At 45.7% G+C, this 15,327-nt stretch overlaps 1 protein-coding gene across 1 annotated transcript in view; it reads right to left on the bottom strand.

Annotated features, from left to right (window-relative positions):
- The window catches only part of RIPK3 (receptor interacting serine/threonine kinase 3), a 150,715-nt gene that overhangs the window by 34,429 nt on the left and 100,959 nt on the right, over positions 1-15,327 (bottom strand). The gene's annotated exons all lie outside the window — the stretch shown is intronic.

Here is a 15,327-nt window from a genome sequence, read left to right as displayed (position 1 = left end):
CTCTGTACTGAGCTGCATAAGGGGCTTAGAGAGCTGGGGGTGGAGAAACAGCAGTGTGTTAGTGTGGCTAATCCATTTGCTGTTCCTCTAGTGGTACCTGCCTGGTTTGCGATCAGATTGGGCCCATTAATCTGGTACTATGTGGCTGCCCAGTGCCACATTCTGCTATCCTGTGGGGTGTTGGTGGATGTTGGACCAGACACAGGGCGCTGTTCCTCTGCCTGGGTCCTCTTTTGCATCTGCTGTTCCCCTCTCCGCCGCTGTGCGTCGTATCACTCATCAACGCTGATGAGGTTTGTGGGCGCATGTGCAGTTTGCGATGAGCGGCCGGTCTGGATGATGTCACATCGGCTTTCGCCGATTGGTTGACTACAGGTGGGGCGTGTGTACTTAAGGACGCTGTTCAGCGTCCGTCATTTGACTCCCTGCCACAGCTGTTCCTACCCGAGCGGAGGCTCATAACAGGGCTTTCACTTTACATGGTCATAATCAGGTATGGTGTTGCTATTTAGCAGTAATAATATATTATATTAACTCAGGCTCTTGTCTTTTATTGTTTGTTTCTCTATCTACTAGGTTTCTGATCTGCCTATATACCCTCGGACTACCAGCAATTTGGCTATGTTGTAAAATCCTCCTTTTAATATTGTTGTGGGATTTGTTATCCCTTTCTGCTTTAAAGTTTTCCTTACCCAGGAACTTTTTGAATGTTGGGTTAATCCTGAGATACTTGTTTTAGTACCCCGCCAGTCTCTCTGGTGTTTATCAGTCACCTCAACCTGTATTGTTTATTGGTGAGTTTTCACACCCTAACATTTTACCACTTTTTTTCCATTATTATATCTGTTTTAATTACACTCGATTAGTATCAAGTAATTACAGCACCTCTTTTTTGTTTTAGACACACCTGGTGTTACCAAGATCACCAATTACTTCGTAGTCATTTGGCTCACATCACTTTTTTGTATAGTTAATATAGCGTCTACTTTATAACTTATTTTCGTAATATTGCTAATATTCACGTAAGTACACCTATTTACAATTTTTATCTTTGTGATTGGTCAATTTGAATATCATTACACGTTTATACACAATGAAGCTCAATTATCTTTTATAATTAGAATTTAACTTTTTTCCTCGTTGTTTCCCTTTATTCTCTCCCCCTTCCTTTTTGCCCTTCTTCTCTTTTCTGTTTCTTCTCCTTTTTCCACACCTTCTTTCCTGTCTCCTTTCGCCTCCCCCTTCCTTCTCCGCCCCCCCCCCCCATTCCCTGCTTTTCTTTTTTGTTTATTTTTTGTTATGTGCTGCCACACCTTCCCTGTTTATGCGCTCCTTAAAATAATTTATTCTCAATATGAAGATAGTGATTATGTTACACATGTCCCCATAGTTCACGAATTTTGGTGCTTCCATCCCCCATTGTGATCAGTCAGTTTCCATTCCATTAGAGCTCTCCATAAACGCAGTGTTATACCAATTTTTAAATGTATAATTTTATGTCTTATTTATATTTGATCCTATTATATATTCTGTTTTTTATTTAGTAAGTCTTTTTGATTCTCCTGAAGAAGCGCAAGGCGTGTAACATGTAGAGCCCAGGATATGAGTATCATTTTAACCTGTTACATAGCCTACTCTTGGAATCCAAAACTTGACTGTGGAATGAGTGGTTCTTCACCTCCAAGTTGCTCGTGCTAGGTTCTATGGCTATGTACAGTATATACCATTCAACCCTGTTATACTGACTTTTTCTATTGTCAATATATTTTTTAATGTTTTTTCTATGTATAATAAATACATTTTTATATATCAATTACCCATGTGGTCGTGCCTAAAAAGTCCAAGCCTTCTATTCCAAAAGTTTTTTACTCAAATTATAAGACGTGGCACAGAGTATTTTAGTATTTTAGTATCCACAGTATCACTCTGTGTTGATACTAAATATTTCATTCACAGCAGTAAACTTATCTTCCCAGTGAATGGCTGTGCAGGGAGGCATGTCAGCACAAGTCTGATCATTGGAGGACAGGCAGAGTGTTCTTTCAGCACAGCCAGAAAATTGACCATGCTGGGATGGATGTGCTCTCATGCCTAGTGTGGTCAGTTGAAATAGGAGAGAAGGGGTACTGGCAGGATCACCAGGTATTACACCCAAAGGAAGAAATACAAAGAGAACAGAATGCTTTTAACAGAAGTGCATGATACAACTGACACATATCAGGAATATGAAATGTTGGGGTAACATATTATTCAAGCCTAACCTGGCCCCATGGTTATTTTTATTTTTTTTAATGATCTAATTCTGTTGAGCATTGACAGCCACACACTAATCGAAATTTGACCGGTCCCTGCTGAACTGGCCACATTTTATTTGGTGTATGGCCAGCTTAATACTAAAAAAGACAAAGGAAAACCAGTGAAGAAGGGACATACAGGACTACTAAGCTGTTGGACTTTTTAATAACTGTTTATGTTCTTTTATGGGGTACCACAAAGAATAGCTAATACTGTACAATATAGAAGCAACATTTTAAGAAACACAACTGTAGCCCTGGAAGGTGCAGAGATTAGAAATGGCAAAAAAAGCAAAATCATTTAATAGATTAAAATACATTCAGCTATATCAAAATCAAGATTTCAAAGCCACACACCTACTGTATCATGTTGTCTGCTAAGGAAAAAAAAGTATCGGATGCTTTAATGTATATTCATTAAAACACGATGCAGTAAACAAATACACTTGAGCCCCTTGTCTAAATTAAAGGAAGAAGTAGGAAATTATTTTTAAAAAAAGATACTCACTTCCATGCTACAACATTGGTGTGATGCTGCAGCTGTTCCATGATGTCTCTAAAGGGCCGTACACACGATCGGACTTTTTGACAACAAACATGCAAATTAGCTGTTTTGGAGCAACATCCGACCGTGTGTACGCTCCATCGGACAAACTTTTTGTTTCCATCGGACTTTTGTTGGCTGTGCGAACGGACAAACTTTCCGGCAACAAATGTCCGATGGAGCAAAGTCCGATCGTGTGTACACAAAGCCATCAGACTTTTGTACAAACTACAGTACGCAGCCGCGAGAATGTTTCCAGCGCGATCGGATCGCGCTGGTTCTCGGCGGCAGGGTACTGTACATCTTGCGCTAGCTGCAATAGGAAAAACACATTTTCCTACTGCGGCGGGCGTGAGAGGGAATTCCCCTCTGGAGAATACCAACCCCTTCGGTCTGGTATGGATTTCAAGGGTAACCCCCTACGCCGAAAAAACGGCATGGGGGGTCCCCCCAAAATCCATACCAGACCCTTATCCGAGCACGCAGCCTGGCCGGTCAGGAAAGGGGGTGGGGGACGAGCGAGCGCCCCCCCCCCCTCCTGAGCCGTACCAGGCCGCATGCCCTGCGGGCCCCCCCACCCCAAAGCACCTATTCCCCATGTTGATGAGGACAAGGGCCTCTTCCCGACAACCCTGGCCGTTGGTTGTCGAGGTCTGCGGGCGGGGGGCTTATCGGAATCCGGGAGCCCCCTCTAATAAGGGGGCCCTCAGATCCCGGCCCCCCACCCTATGTGAATGAGTAAAGGGTACATGCTGGGACTATGAGGTCATAAGGGGGCGTGGTCATAGGATGACATGACCACGCCCCTTATGACCTCACAGTCCCAGCATGCCCCGGGACTGTGATGTCATAGGGGGGTGGGGTCACCGCCTATATAAGTCCATTGCGGAGCGCTCAGAGAGCATTAAATAAATAAATGCAGCGCTAAGTGTCATTAACCATGCGTTTTTCTATGGTTAAATAAATGTGTAATCAAACATGCGTTTTCAGCGATTATACAAACATATAATCAAACATATCACCTTTCATAGGTAATAAGGATGTTCATCCGAAAAAATGTGATGGTGATTCGAAAAAATATAAGTGAAAATTAACAACAAATTATAAGTGCAGTGTCTACACACATGAATCATCTGATTAGAATAATATATATCACCCTATATTACAGCAGTGTATAGTAGTATATAAAGGAATAAAGTCCATACATAAAAAATTCTAGCGATAACGCTGTGCAAACTGTCGCACTGATGAGATCCCGTAGTGATTGTTACATCTGGTGGGCAATCTTCCTGCATACAGATTATATAGAAATAGTAAGGTGGATGCGCTTACCAGAAGGGATGGACACTCTCACCGTACGGCGGGGTGTCATAAGGGCTTGTGGATCCAGATGATCCTATGGATGTTCACTGGAAACTTGGTGAGGCGTGCCAATGGACAATACCGGAAACTGCGTACACAGCGACTTCGGAGACAGAAACTGCATACACAGTGACTTCAGCGACGAGGTAGACTGTAGGTCATCAGATGGATGGATGGATGGATGGATTCACCTCTCCCAATACACTAGTGGCCGAAAGGATGTAATTCTCACCACGTCACAATGTCATCCACATAGGGAAAAAAAGGGGGAATCTCCACATGGTGCATGAACCGATAAAAGCAGGTTTATTTGAAACCATCAGCGGTACAGCAGACATTTCACAAGCATCAGATAAAAAAGTTAAACAAGTGATCACAAGTTGAATAAAAATAGGATTGGAAATTAGCGTGGTAACAGAGTAACAGCAGTCAGCAACCCGACATGTTTCAGACGATTGTCCATCTACAGGGGCATATGCCCCTGTAGATGGACAATCGTCCGAAACATGTGGAGATTGGAGATGTGGAGATTCCCCTTTTTTTTCCTTATGTGGATGACATTGTGACGTGGTGAGAACTACATCCTTTCGGCCACTAGTGTATTGGGAGAGGTGAATCCATCCATCCATCCATCCATCTGATGACCTACAGTCTACCTCGTCTCTAAAGTCGCTGTGTATGCAGTTTCTGTCTCCGAAGTCGCTGTGTATGCAGTTTCCGGTATTGTCCATTGGCACGCCTCACTGAGTTTCCAGTGAACATCCATAGGATCATCTGGATCCACAAGCCCTTATGACACCCCGCCGTACGGTGAGAGTGTCCATCCCTTCTGGTAAGCGCATCCACCTTACTATTTCTATATGAAATCTGTATGCAGGAAGATTGCCCACCAGATGTAACAATCACTACGGGATCTCATCAGTGCGACAGTTTGCACAGCGTTATCGCTAGAATTTTTTATGTATGGACTTTATTCCTTTATATACTACTATACAATAATGTAGGGTGATATATATTATTCTAATCAGATGATTCATGTGTGTAGACACTGCACTTATAATTTGTTGTTAATTTTCACTTATATTTTTTTTGAATCACCATCACATTTTTTCGGATGAACATCCTTATAACCTATGAAAGGTGATATGTTTGATTATATGTTTGTATAATCGCTGAAAACGCATGTTTGATTACACATTTATTTAACCATAGAAAAACGCATGGTTAATGTTACTTAGCGCTGCATTTATTTATTTATCACATTTTGTATACGGTTATCATACTGGTGATGCTGGCTGCTGATTTACACTTTTAAGAGAAAAATCTTTTTAGTAGCGCAACAATACTTTTCTTTCTTTCTCGCTCAGAGAGCATTCCAACTGGAGAGAGCGTTGTGTCAACATCTCCGGAAGAGAAGAGGGAAGAAGACGATCCAGAAGTCCAGGCCACCGCTGGCAAAAGAGCGGCAGAATATAGCGGTGGAGCCGGCAGAAGATGCGGACACCGGGAGAAGACGCCGGAGAGACCGTCCGAAGTCGGAAGAGGACCCCCGAAGTCGGAAGAGGACCCCCGAAGTTGGAAGAAGACCCCGGAGCTGCCTAATAAATTATTTAATAACCTGTGTACTGTTTTTTATTGACGCTTTTTTCCCTAGGTGAATGGGTAGGGGTACGATGTACCCCTTACTCATTCACATAGGTTGGGGGGCCGGGATCTGGGGGCCCCCTTATTAAAGGGGGCTCCCGGATTCCGATAAGCCCCCTGCCCGCAGACCCCAACAACCAACGGCCAGGGTTGTCGGGAAGAGGCCCTTGTCCTCATCAACATGGGGACAGGGTGCTTTGGGGTGGGGGGGCCCGCAGGGCGCCCCCCTCCCCCAAAACACCCACCCCCCCATGTTGAGGGCATGCGGCCTGGTACGGCTCAAGAGGGGGGGGCGCTCGTTCATCCCCACCCCCTTTCCTGACCGGCCAGGCTGCTTGCTCGGATAAGGGTCTGGTATGGATTTTGGGGGGACCCCCACGCCGTTTTTTTGGTGTAGGGGGTTACCCTTAAAATCCATACCAGATCTAAGGGCCTGGTATGCCCCTGGAGGGGAACCCATGCCGGTTTTTTATTTAAAATTTGGCGTGGAGTTCCCCCTCAAGATTCATACCAAACACAGTGCCTGGTATTGGCGAGGATCCAACTCGGATCCCCGCACCAGTGTAAACCCGGCTCGCAAGGTGTCAATCTCACCAATAAAAGTGGCGAGATTGACACAATATCAGACAACAATAAAGAAGTTGACCAAAGGGTGGTGGTAAAGAGCTGAAAAACCACGTGATTTGGTGAAAGTTGGCTGGAAAAGTCCTGTTGTCTGTATGCAAGACAAACTTTTGGGCAACGCCCTTTGTACAAAAATCCAAGGGAAAGTTTGTACAAAGTCCTATCGTGTGTATGGGGCTTTAGACTGAGAACTGAGCAATCACATTACCTTTAATCAGTCAGCTCTTGGTCTGCACAGGGTGGAGAACAGTGACTGTCAGTCACTGCTCTCCACTCTGCTACTCCAGCGCTCACTGAAGTGCAAGGCTGGGGAGGAAACAGACATGGTTGGCTACGACTCTCAGCCACATGCTGAGAAATGGATCTACTGCAGGGTTTTTTGCCGACAGCTGTCGGCAGCTACAGCAGGGGTGCAAGCCCTGACCCATTTCATTAGACTTACCAGGGAACATAAGGAAGATTTGAAAGTTTGGCATACGTTCCTGGAAACGTACAACGGGCGATCGGTTTGGATGGCGGAGCTGGTAAGTAATTTTGACTTGGAGTTGGTTACAGACGCGTCAGGGTCTACGGGATATGGGGCCTTCTTCCAATGGCAATGGAGCGAAGAGGCTTGGCCTGGGTCTTGGGTGGAGGCGGGGTTTACTCGTAACCTGGTACTGTTGGAATTGTTTCCGGTGGTCCCGGCTCTGGAGTTGTGGGGTACGGCCTGTCGGAACTTGAAGATTAGGTTGAACTGTGACAACATGGGGGTGGTTCAAGCCATCAATCGGATCTCCGTGTCGTCTCAGCCGGTAAAACGATTGCTGCGCCACCTGGTGTTGTGTTGCTTACAGTTAAACGTTTTTCTTTATGCAGTACATATCCCGGGCATTGACAACACCCTGGCTGATTCCCTGTCTCGGTTTCAGTGGGACAGGTTCAGGGAGCTGGCGCCAGCTGCGGAGAAGGAAGGGATTCCTTGCCCGGGTTGGCTTTGGGAGGTTGCCTTGGAGTCGCCGCGGGATGGATCAGAAGGTCGGTAAGTGGGTCGACTTGGGTGGCCTACACCAAGGTATGGAAGGAGTGGTTATTGGTAAGAGTCACTCTCAGAAGGATGCTAGGAGGCCGGTCTCTTTTTCAGTCTTGCAGGTCATTTGCGAGAAATTGGGTAGTGAGTGTTCCTCAGGTTATGAGGTAATTTTGTTTAGCGCAGCGCTTTCTATTGCGTTTTTTGGAGCATTTCGAGTGGGGGAATTGGTGAGCTTGGTGAGGCGTATAGAAGGCGGTCTTATAATGCAGGATGTGGATGTCAGGGACGATAGGGTTGTGTTAAAGTTGCGCAAGTCAAAAACAGATCAGAGGGAGAGAGGGGTGAATGTGCAGCTGTTTACACTACCTGGTTCCCGGGTTTGCCCAGTGAGGGTGGTGAGGGAATTTTTAGGGGTTCGTCCTGTAAGGGGTGGGCCGTTCTTGTTGCATGAGGATGGTTCCTTTTTATTTAGGTTTCAGTTTGTTGCAGTTTTTCGAAAATGCCTTAGAGCGGTGGGGCTGGACTGCACGCAAATCGCCTCACACTCCTTTCTCATCGGGGCAGCAACAGAGGCTGCCAGGTGTGGGTTGGATGAGGTGGCGGTAAAAAGGATTTGGAGGTGGGAATTCAGGAGGTTCCTTTCTTACGTGCGTCCTCAATTGTTAGTGGACGGGGTTGAAACAAGGGGGGTTGGGGTTAAGGGGTGTGTTTTTACTTGTCAATTTTATGCTTTGTGGGAGTTTTGATGTGGTTGTATTTATGCTACCTCTCGTTGTACCCCTCATCATTTCAGATGGAGGTCACATACACCTCGTCTGGATCCTAGGGCATTATTATGTACTTTGGGGGGATAGGAGAGCAGACGTTAGGCCAGACGGCAGGCAACTGGGGATCTCGCGAAGGGAAGCGTGCATTCGGTGGTTAGGAATCCCTGGCATGGGATGGAGCAGGGTGGTGTCAGAAGTGCAACAGTACGCTCGGCTAGATAGGCCATGGGATGTGCTGGTCTTACATGTGGGAGGGAACGATTTGGGGGTCAGATCCACCAGGGAGACTAAAAGAATAAAATTATTCCCGCGCTATCAAATATGGAAAAAGGCTAAAACAGGAAAAGCTGCTAGCACCGATAAGGGTACACACCTGACCTACAGAGTAAAGAATATAAAAATAAGTGGTGCAGCGCTTATCCTCACTAGACAACCGTGTGTAAAAGGTGAATAAAAAATCCAAGTGTCAAATAAAACTTATCATAGACCAAAGTGAGGAAATATAAAAAATACAACCAGATCACGTGACAGCAAGTAGCAAATATCAAGTCTAAAAATTAGTAATGTAAGAAAATAGGCGAGGGTAAAATGAAACCTCTAAGCGATAGGTGCATCTAACCATAAAGTGATAATACCATAAGCAAGCATATATGGATAAAAGGAAATAATATACACTGTGTGCAAATGACACTAGGAAAGTGACAGTGTGCAATGAACATTAGCAATCATAAATATCATAAACAAGCATATAGGGATGAGAGGAAATGGTAACACTGTGTGCAAATGACACTAGGAAAGTGACAGTGTAAAATGAACATTGGCAATCATATGGGTCTGAGCCCCATATTAATAAGTGACATAGGTGCAAGAAACATCCATCCAAGTGAGTGAGAGATAATAATTGATAAATGTCCCAAACATTAAGGTGCAAACGGTGCTCTAATACACAGGGTCCTTTGATATAGCTGAAATGGGTGACAGCAACGGTTTAGCATGCGGCCGTTGTAGTAAACGTGCTCAACGTGGGTAACATCACAAGTGTCTTCGTATACAGACACACAGGTGAGTAATGGCCCTTTACCTTAGGGTAATAGGGCATGCGCATATGGTCAAAATAAGCCTTTGGGGTGTCCACCTAAGGGGCTCCAGCACGTCCCTCGCGGTCCTGGATCCGGGATGTAATCCCTCAGGTGTGGTGCAGGGGGGGGAGTATATGAAAGGCAGGAAGGATCCCAATAGTGAAATACCGTTTAAACCAATCAGTTTTATTAAAGAAAAGTAAATAGGGTACTCACATCATACATTTAAAAAACAGCGCTATGTATCCAACGAGCGGCGAGCTCGTAAGCCTCTGACAATATCTGCAGCCTGTCTCGCCCCTACGCGTGACGTCACACCACACGTGACTTCTGAAGTCACGTGTGGTGTGACGTCACGCGTAGGGATGAGACAGGCTGCAGATATTGTCAGAGGCTTACGAGCTCGCCGCACGTTGGATACATAGCGCTGTTTTTTAAATGTATGATGTGAGTACCCTATTTACTTTTCTTTAATAAAACTGATTGGTTTAAACGGTATTTCACTCTGTGTCCATTGCAGCCTCAGTGTATGCCTCCTGTGTATGCATTGCAGCCTCAGTGTATGCCTCTTGTGTATGCATTACAGCCTCAGTGTATGCCTCCTGTGTATGCATTGCAGCCTCAGTGTATGCCTCCTGTGTATGCATTGCAGCCTCAGTGTATGCCTCCTGTGTATGCATTGCAGCCTCAGTGTATGCCTCATGTGTATGGATTGCAGCCTCAGTGTATGCCTCCTGTTTATGCCTCAGTGTATGCATTGCCGATCTCCCTACCTGATCAGCCATGTCATGCAGTCAGACGGCGGCCATCCAGGGTTCAAAAGCCGCGCCTCCTCCTCGTCCTCGGTGATAGGCGGAACACTCAGTTTCCCAGCAGTCAGGGTTCAGTGTTCCGCCTATCAGGAACATCCTCTCGTTCTCATTCGTGGGATGAGAATGAGAGGACGTCCGTGATAGGCGGAACACTGAACACTGACTCACTGCTGGGAAACTAAGTATTCCTCTATCACGGACAAGGACGAGGAGGAGGTGCGGCTTTTGAACACTGGTCGGCTGCCGTCTGAGCATTACACGGCTGATCAGGTAGGGAGATGGCACAGTGACTCGAGTATAAGCAGAGGGGGGCACTTTCAGCACAAAAAATGTGCTGAAAAACTCGGCTTATACTCGAGTATATACAGTAATATTGGATTTAATATTTGTTTAATAAAAGGCTGCTATGGCCAGTTAGACTCCAAACTCCTGTGTGGTCCATTATTGGTAATAAAAGGGGGGTAAGAAAAAGGGGAGATGTAAAAGGGGGTTTGGAAGGGTATGGGGTGGTATGAAAGAGTTGGGGATATCTGGAATAGACTGGTCATGTCACATGAAGAAATGGAGGGGGGAAACAATAATTTACTAGTTTTCAGATTTCAGGTTTATAGTTGTCTGTAAAGGGGTTTCAGAGGGTTGAAGGAGCAGATATGTTATTCTAGTGACATAGGAGCAGGCACACTGCCACACCATTAATTTGCAAGGTATAGACATAATATAGAGACACTTTTATTTAACTCAGTATACATTCACAATATATAGACTAAATGTTTGTGAATTTTGTATCAATGTATAAAACAGATGCATACTGAAAATTTCTGAATAATAAAAAAAAATAGATTATCTCACAAACGCAAATTATCTGAATATTTTATCCTATTATAGATATACTATATTACCAAAAGTATTGGGACACACATATGCACTTTAATGTCATCACAGTCACAGCAGCACATACACTATATTACCAAAAGTATTGGGACCCCTGCCTTTACATGCACATGGACTTTAATGGCATCCCAGTCTTAGTTCGTAGGGTTCAATATTGAGTTGGCCCACCCTTTGCAGCTATAACAGCTTTAACTCTTCTGGGAAGGCTGTCCACAAGGTTTAGGAGCATTCTTCCAGAAGTGCATTTGTGAGGTCAGGCACTGATGTGGGAGAGAAGGCCTGGCTTGCAGTCTCTGCCCTAATTCATCCCAAAGATATTCTATCCGGTTGAGGCTAAGTTCCTCCACCCCAAACTTGCTTATCCATGTCTTTATGGACCTTGCTTTGTGCACTTGTCCAAATCATTTGGTGGAGGGGTGATTATGGTGTGGGGTTGTTTTTTAGGGGTTGGGCTTGGTCCCTTAGTTCCAGTGAAGGGAACTCTTAAGGCATCAGCATACCAAGATATTTTGGAAAATTTCATGCTCTCAACTTTGTGGGAACAGTTTGGGGTTGGCCCTTCCTGTTCCAACATGCCTTACCTCACAAATGCGTTTTTGGAAGTGTGAAGGAATGTGATGTAGATAATAATAATAATCTGAAAATGTCTATTTTCTTATGTGCATACATATTTTTCTCCTTACTCATTATATAAGTATACAGGTTTGCTCTGTTCCTATATTTTTCTCAAGATGGCGGGTACCCCCTACATCCCACACATCAGAAGAACGCGGAACTGAAGATAAAACCAAGGACAGCCAAACCTTGTTATGAAGAATCTCCATCTTCTTTTCTATCTTAACCAATGAGATGTACCTATTAGACTAACATAGCAATTACGTATCTTTGTGTATAAAACATTAGCACCGCCTTGAATAAATTAGAAGTGTAAAAAGCAACGGTGCTGAGCGTGTCTCAGAGTGTTTACTTTTATATGCATGCATAGCCACACTTTCCAATTAGAGACAGCAGCAGATAACCTTGGGCTCGATTGGAGCTCTTAATCATTTCCTTAACAGATGGTGCCAAAACCCGGGAGCTTCAGGCTACAGTCAAAGCCATACCGAGATAAGGATTCGAGCGTTAATTGATTGATAAGAGGGGGTTTGCGCAGCCCTAACAGTACGGTAAGTTGATTTATATTCTTACCACTGTACGACTTTCTTATCTTTCGATTGACCGCTGGATTCTGACAGTATGCTGAGACTGTTTTAGAGGCAGGTATTTCCTCGCCTGAGGCTGTTTTAACGAATCTGCCAATGGGTTTCTGCTGTCTGTATTTGTTCACTGTCTGCCATTCTTTGGGCTACGAAATTCAGCAGTCTAAAAGTGCTACATGTGTGTGCTCATCCCCAGACGAGCTGTCGGCCTCTGGAGTGAGACGGTCCTTGTAGTAGACGGTTATAGTCGGGTCTCGGGGTTTCCAGGACCTACGAGGGTACTCAGCTGCTGGCTTTGCAGTCTGAAAATGTTACAGAAGTCTCACCCCCAGATGAGCTGTCGGCCTCTGGGAGTAACTGTAATGACGACTATAAACTGGGTTTAAGGGGAGTTGTCTGCCCCTGAGGTTACCTTAGCCTGCTGAGATTTAGCATTTCGAAGAGTGGCAGGTGTAATGTCCTGTCGTGAGTGTATTTGTGGTTTACTGTTTGCTATACACGAGAGGGGTTGGGGTGGGGACTGGTTAAGTTCGGAGGGGGGCTGCCCGGGGGATCTGTTGGGTCGTGGGCCGTTGCTCCCCATTACCCCTCATGTGTTTGTTCTTGTTCTGAGATTAACCGTACATTACAGGGTTATATCAGACAGTAGCAGCTAGGAGCGCAGCCTTATGTGCCCCCACCCAAGGAATTTGTTGATAAGGAGCAGTGAGAAGAATATTAACCTCTTAGTTGTACGTATTCTCCTCTCAAGCCGTTAGCCGAGAAACAGAGAGAGAAAAGAATGTGATATTGTGAAGAATGTGATATTGTGAAGAGGAGAGAAGATGTTGAAATAGTTAACAAAGTTGAACGAAGTGGCGAAGGTTATGTTGCTAAAGAAACAGGGAGAAAAATCCTGTGTGATAAAGAAAATTGGATAAAGGAAGTTAAGAAAGCTGGCAATTGTATTATGTATGTGTATCACAGAATTGATAATGTGCCTAAACCACCCCCCTATCAAAAAACCTGGACCGAGAGAAGGGAGGGACAACCCTGCCCTCCGCCTGACATCCACTCCCTTCTCTCCACCCCAGCCCAAGCACAGCCCACTGTGACAACTCCGCCCGAAGGCCATCTTGGTGCACCCATGCCTTCACTTTCTACCCAGCCCAGTGCACTTCCTGCCGGCGGCCATCTTGGTACACCCAGTAAGCTTAAACACAGCCTGTACCCAGCCCTCCCTGTTTTAAACCAGGATGGTTCATACCACACACCTGTCTTCCCCAATACGGGAGCATCACATTCCCAGGCCGGATATGTTAATGATGAAGAAGCATCTGAGTGGGAAGCCCAACAGCAGGCAGCAAGGCCACCTGCTGATTTAACCCCCAATCTGGCTCCAGACTCTCATTTCCGAGAGGATCTCAAACACATCCTGGCAACCGTAAGGAACAGTGCCCCTTGCCAGCCCCCGCCCCAACAACAGTCTCGGTTACCAGAAGGGGCACCAGTGATGTATGTCGCTTTTACTCCATCACAAGCAGAGGCCTTCGTGACAAGTCTGCCTGACCCAGAGAAGCAGCCAATTCCCTTCTACCACAGGATAGTGCAGATACAAGACACTTACTCAGCTGCCTGGAGAGACTTGATCAGCCTATGCCAAATCAAAGCAGGACATGTCTTTTGGCCAGTCATGCAGACGGCCTTCAATGATGCCAGCCTGACAAGTGCCACTTCCTACACCTTAGGCGTGGAGTTCTGTGCACAACTCCACGACTGGGCAAAGGAGAAGTTGACGGATCAGACCACCACAATCCAAGATATTACCCAAGATAAAGGGGAGTCTGAAGAAGTATCATGCTAGACTCGTACCGGCCTTTGATGATCTGAGTTTCTCCCACTATGAAAAGAGACACACACGTTTCCTGCGTGGGAATGGATGGGGTGCCCCGCTCCAGTCCACTTACTGAGCCACTCCAAGTGGGGACATTTCCTGATTTGCTTGCCAGATTTGTGGTGTCCTCTACATGTCCCTTGAATCTACTAGGAGCTGATGTGTTGTCCGGACTACAGGCCTCAATCAGGACACGCCTGAAGGGGGGATGAAGTTACATACTCCCCTATCTTTAGAAGACTCCTCTGCTTTGTGTTCTCTGCTTCTCCTGACGACACTTCATGAAGCAAAAACTTCAAGCTCAATACTGCAGGAAGAACTTGACAGAATCCCTGCGTGCCTATGGTCCACAGGACCGGAAGACAACGGTCACTTAAAGGTGCCACCAGTTTCAGTCAAGCTAAAAGAGGGCGCATCATTGCCCCGGAAACCACAATAACCCCAAGAAGAGAATCCTAAAAGAGAACCAGGTACCTGCTGTGGATGCCTTTGACTGCAAAGTACCTCACAGAGGTGGACCTTACAAACGCTTTCTTCAGTGTCCACCCTCACCCCTCCTGATAGTACCTTTTTGCATTCATCCACGGAAAGAAACGGCAACATACCTAAACAGTTGTGCCACAAGGGGCACAGAACTTTCCAAGCCAGTTTGCAAAAACTATGGCTATCATCCTTGACACATGACAAGAGGAACACCCGGAAGTGATTCTCTTCCAACATGTTGATGACCTTCTCCTTTGTGCAGCTGACTTACCCCCTGTTGAAGTCACCTCAGAAAGCCTGTTGTGCTATCTTGCCAACCAGGGGTGCAGAGCCTCAAAGCCCAAATTGCAGTGGTGCTCAACACCTGTCATTTTCCTTGGACACTGTTTGTCCCATGGGACAAGACACCCCACTGAAGACAGGGTGCAAGTAATCTCTGACATCCCACTGCCACAAGGTCAGAAATCCCTTCATGCCTTCCTTGGACTAATTTCCTAGTGCAGAGCCTGGATTCCAGAAGCCTTCCTACTGATGCTCTGCAATCAGACCCTTCCAGATGTCTCCTGAAGAAATATCTAAGTTTGAGGCCCTCAAGTGTGCCATCTCGGGTGCTAGGGCTCCCAGACTACGACAAAAGCTCAAGCTCTTTGTATCCGAACATCTGGGACATGCTGCAGGTGTACTCACCCAATCACACGGCATCAGCCTACGCCCCGTAGGATATTATTCCTGTTGGCTGGATG

Source organism: Aquarana catesbeiana, linkage group LG01 (genome assembly GCF_042186555.1).
Source record: "Aquarana catesbeiana isolate 2022-GZ linkage group LG01, ASM4218655v1, whole genome shotgun sequence".
NCBI classification, from domain to species: Eukaryota; Metazoa; Chordata; class Amphibia; order Anura; family Ranidae; genus Aquarana; species Aquarana catesbeiana.
This window is presented reverse-complemented; position numbering and strand designations above follow the sequence as displayed.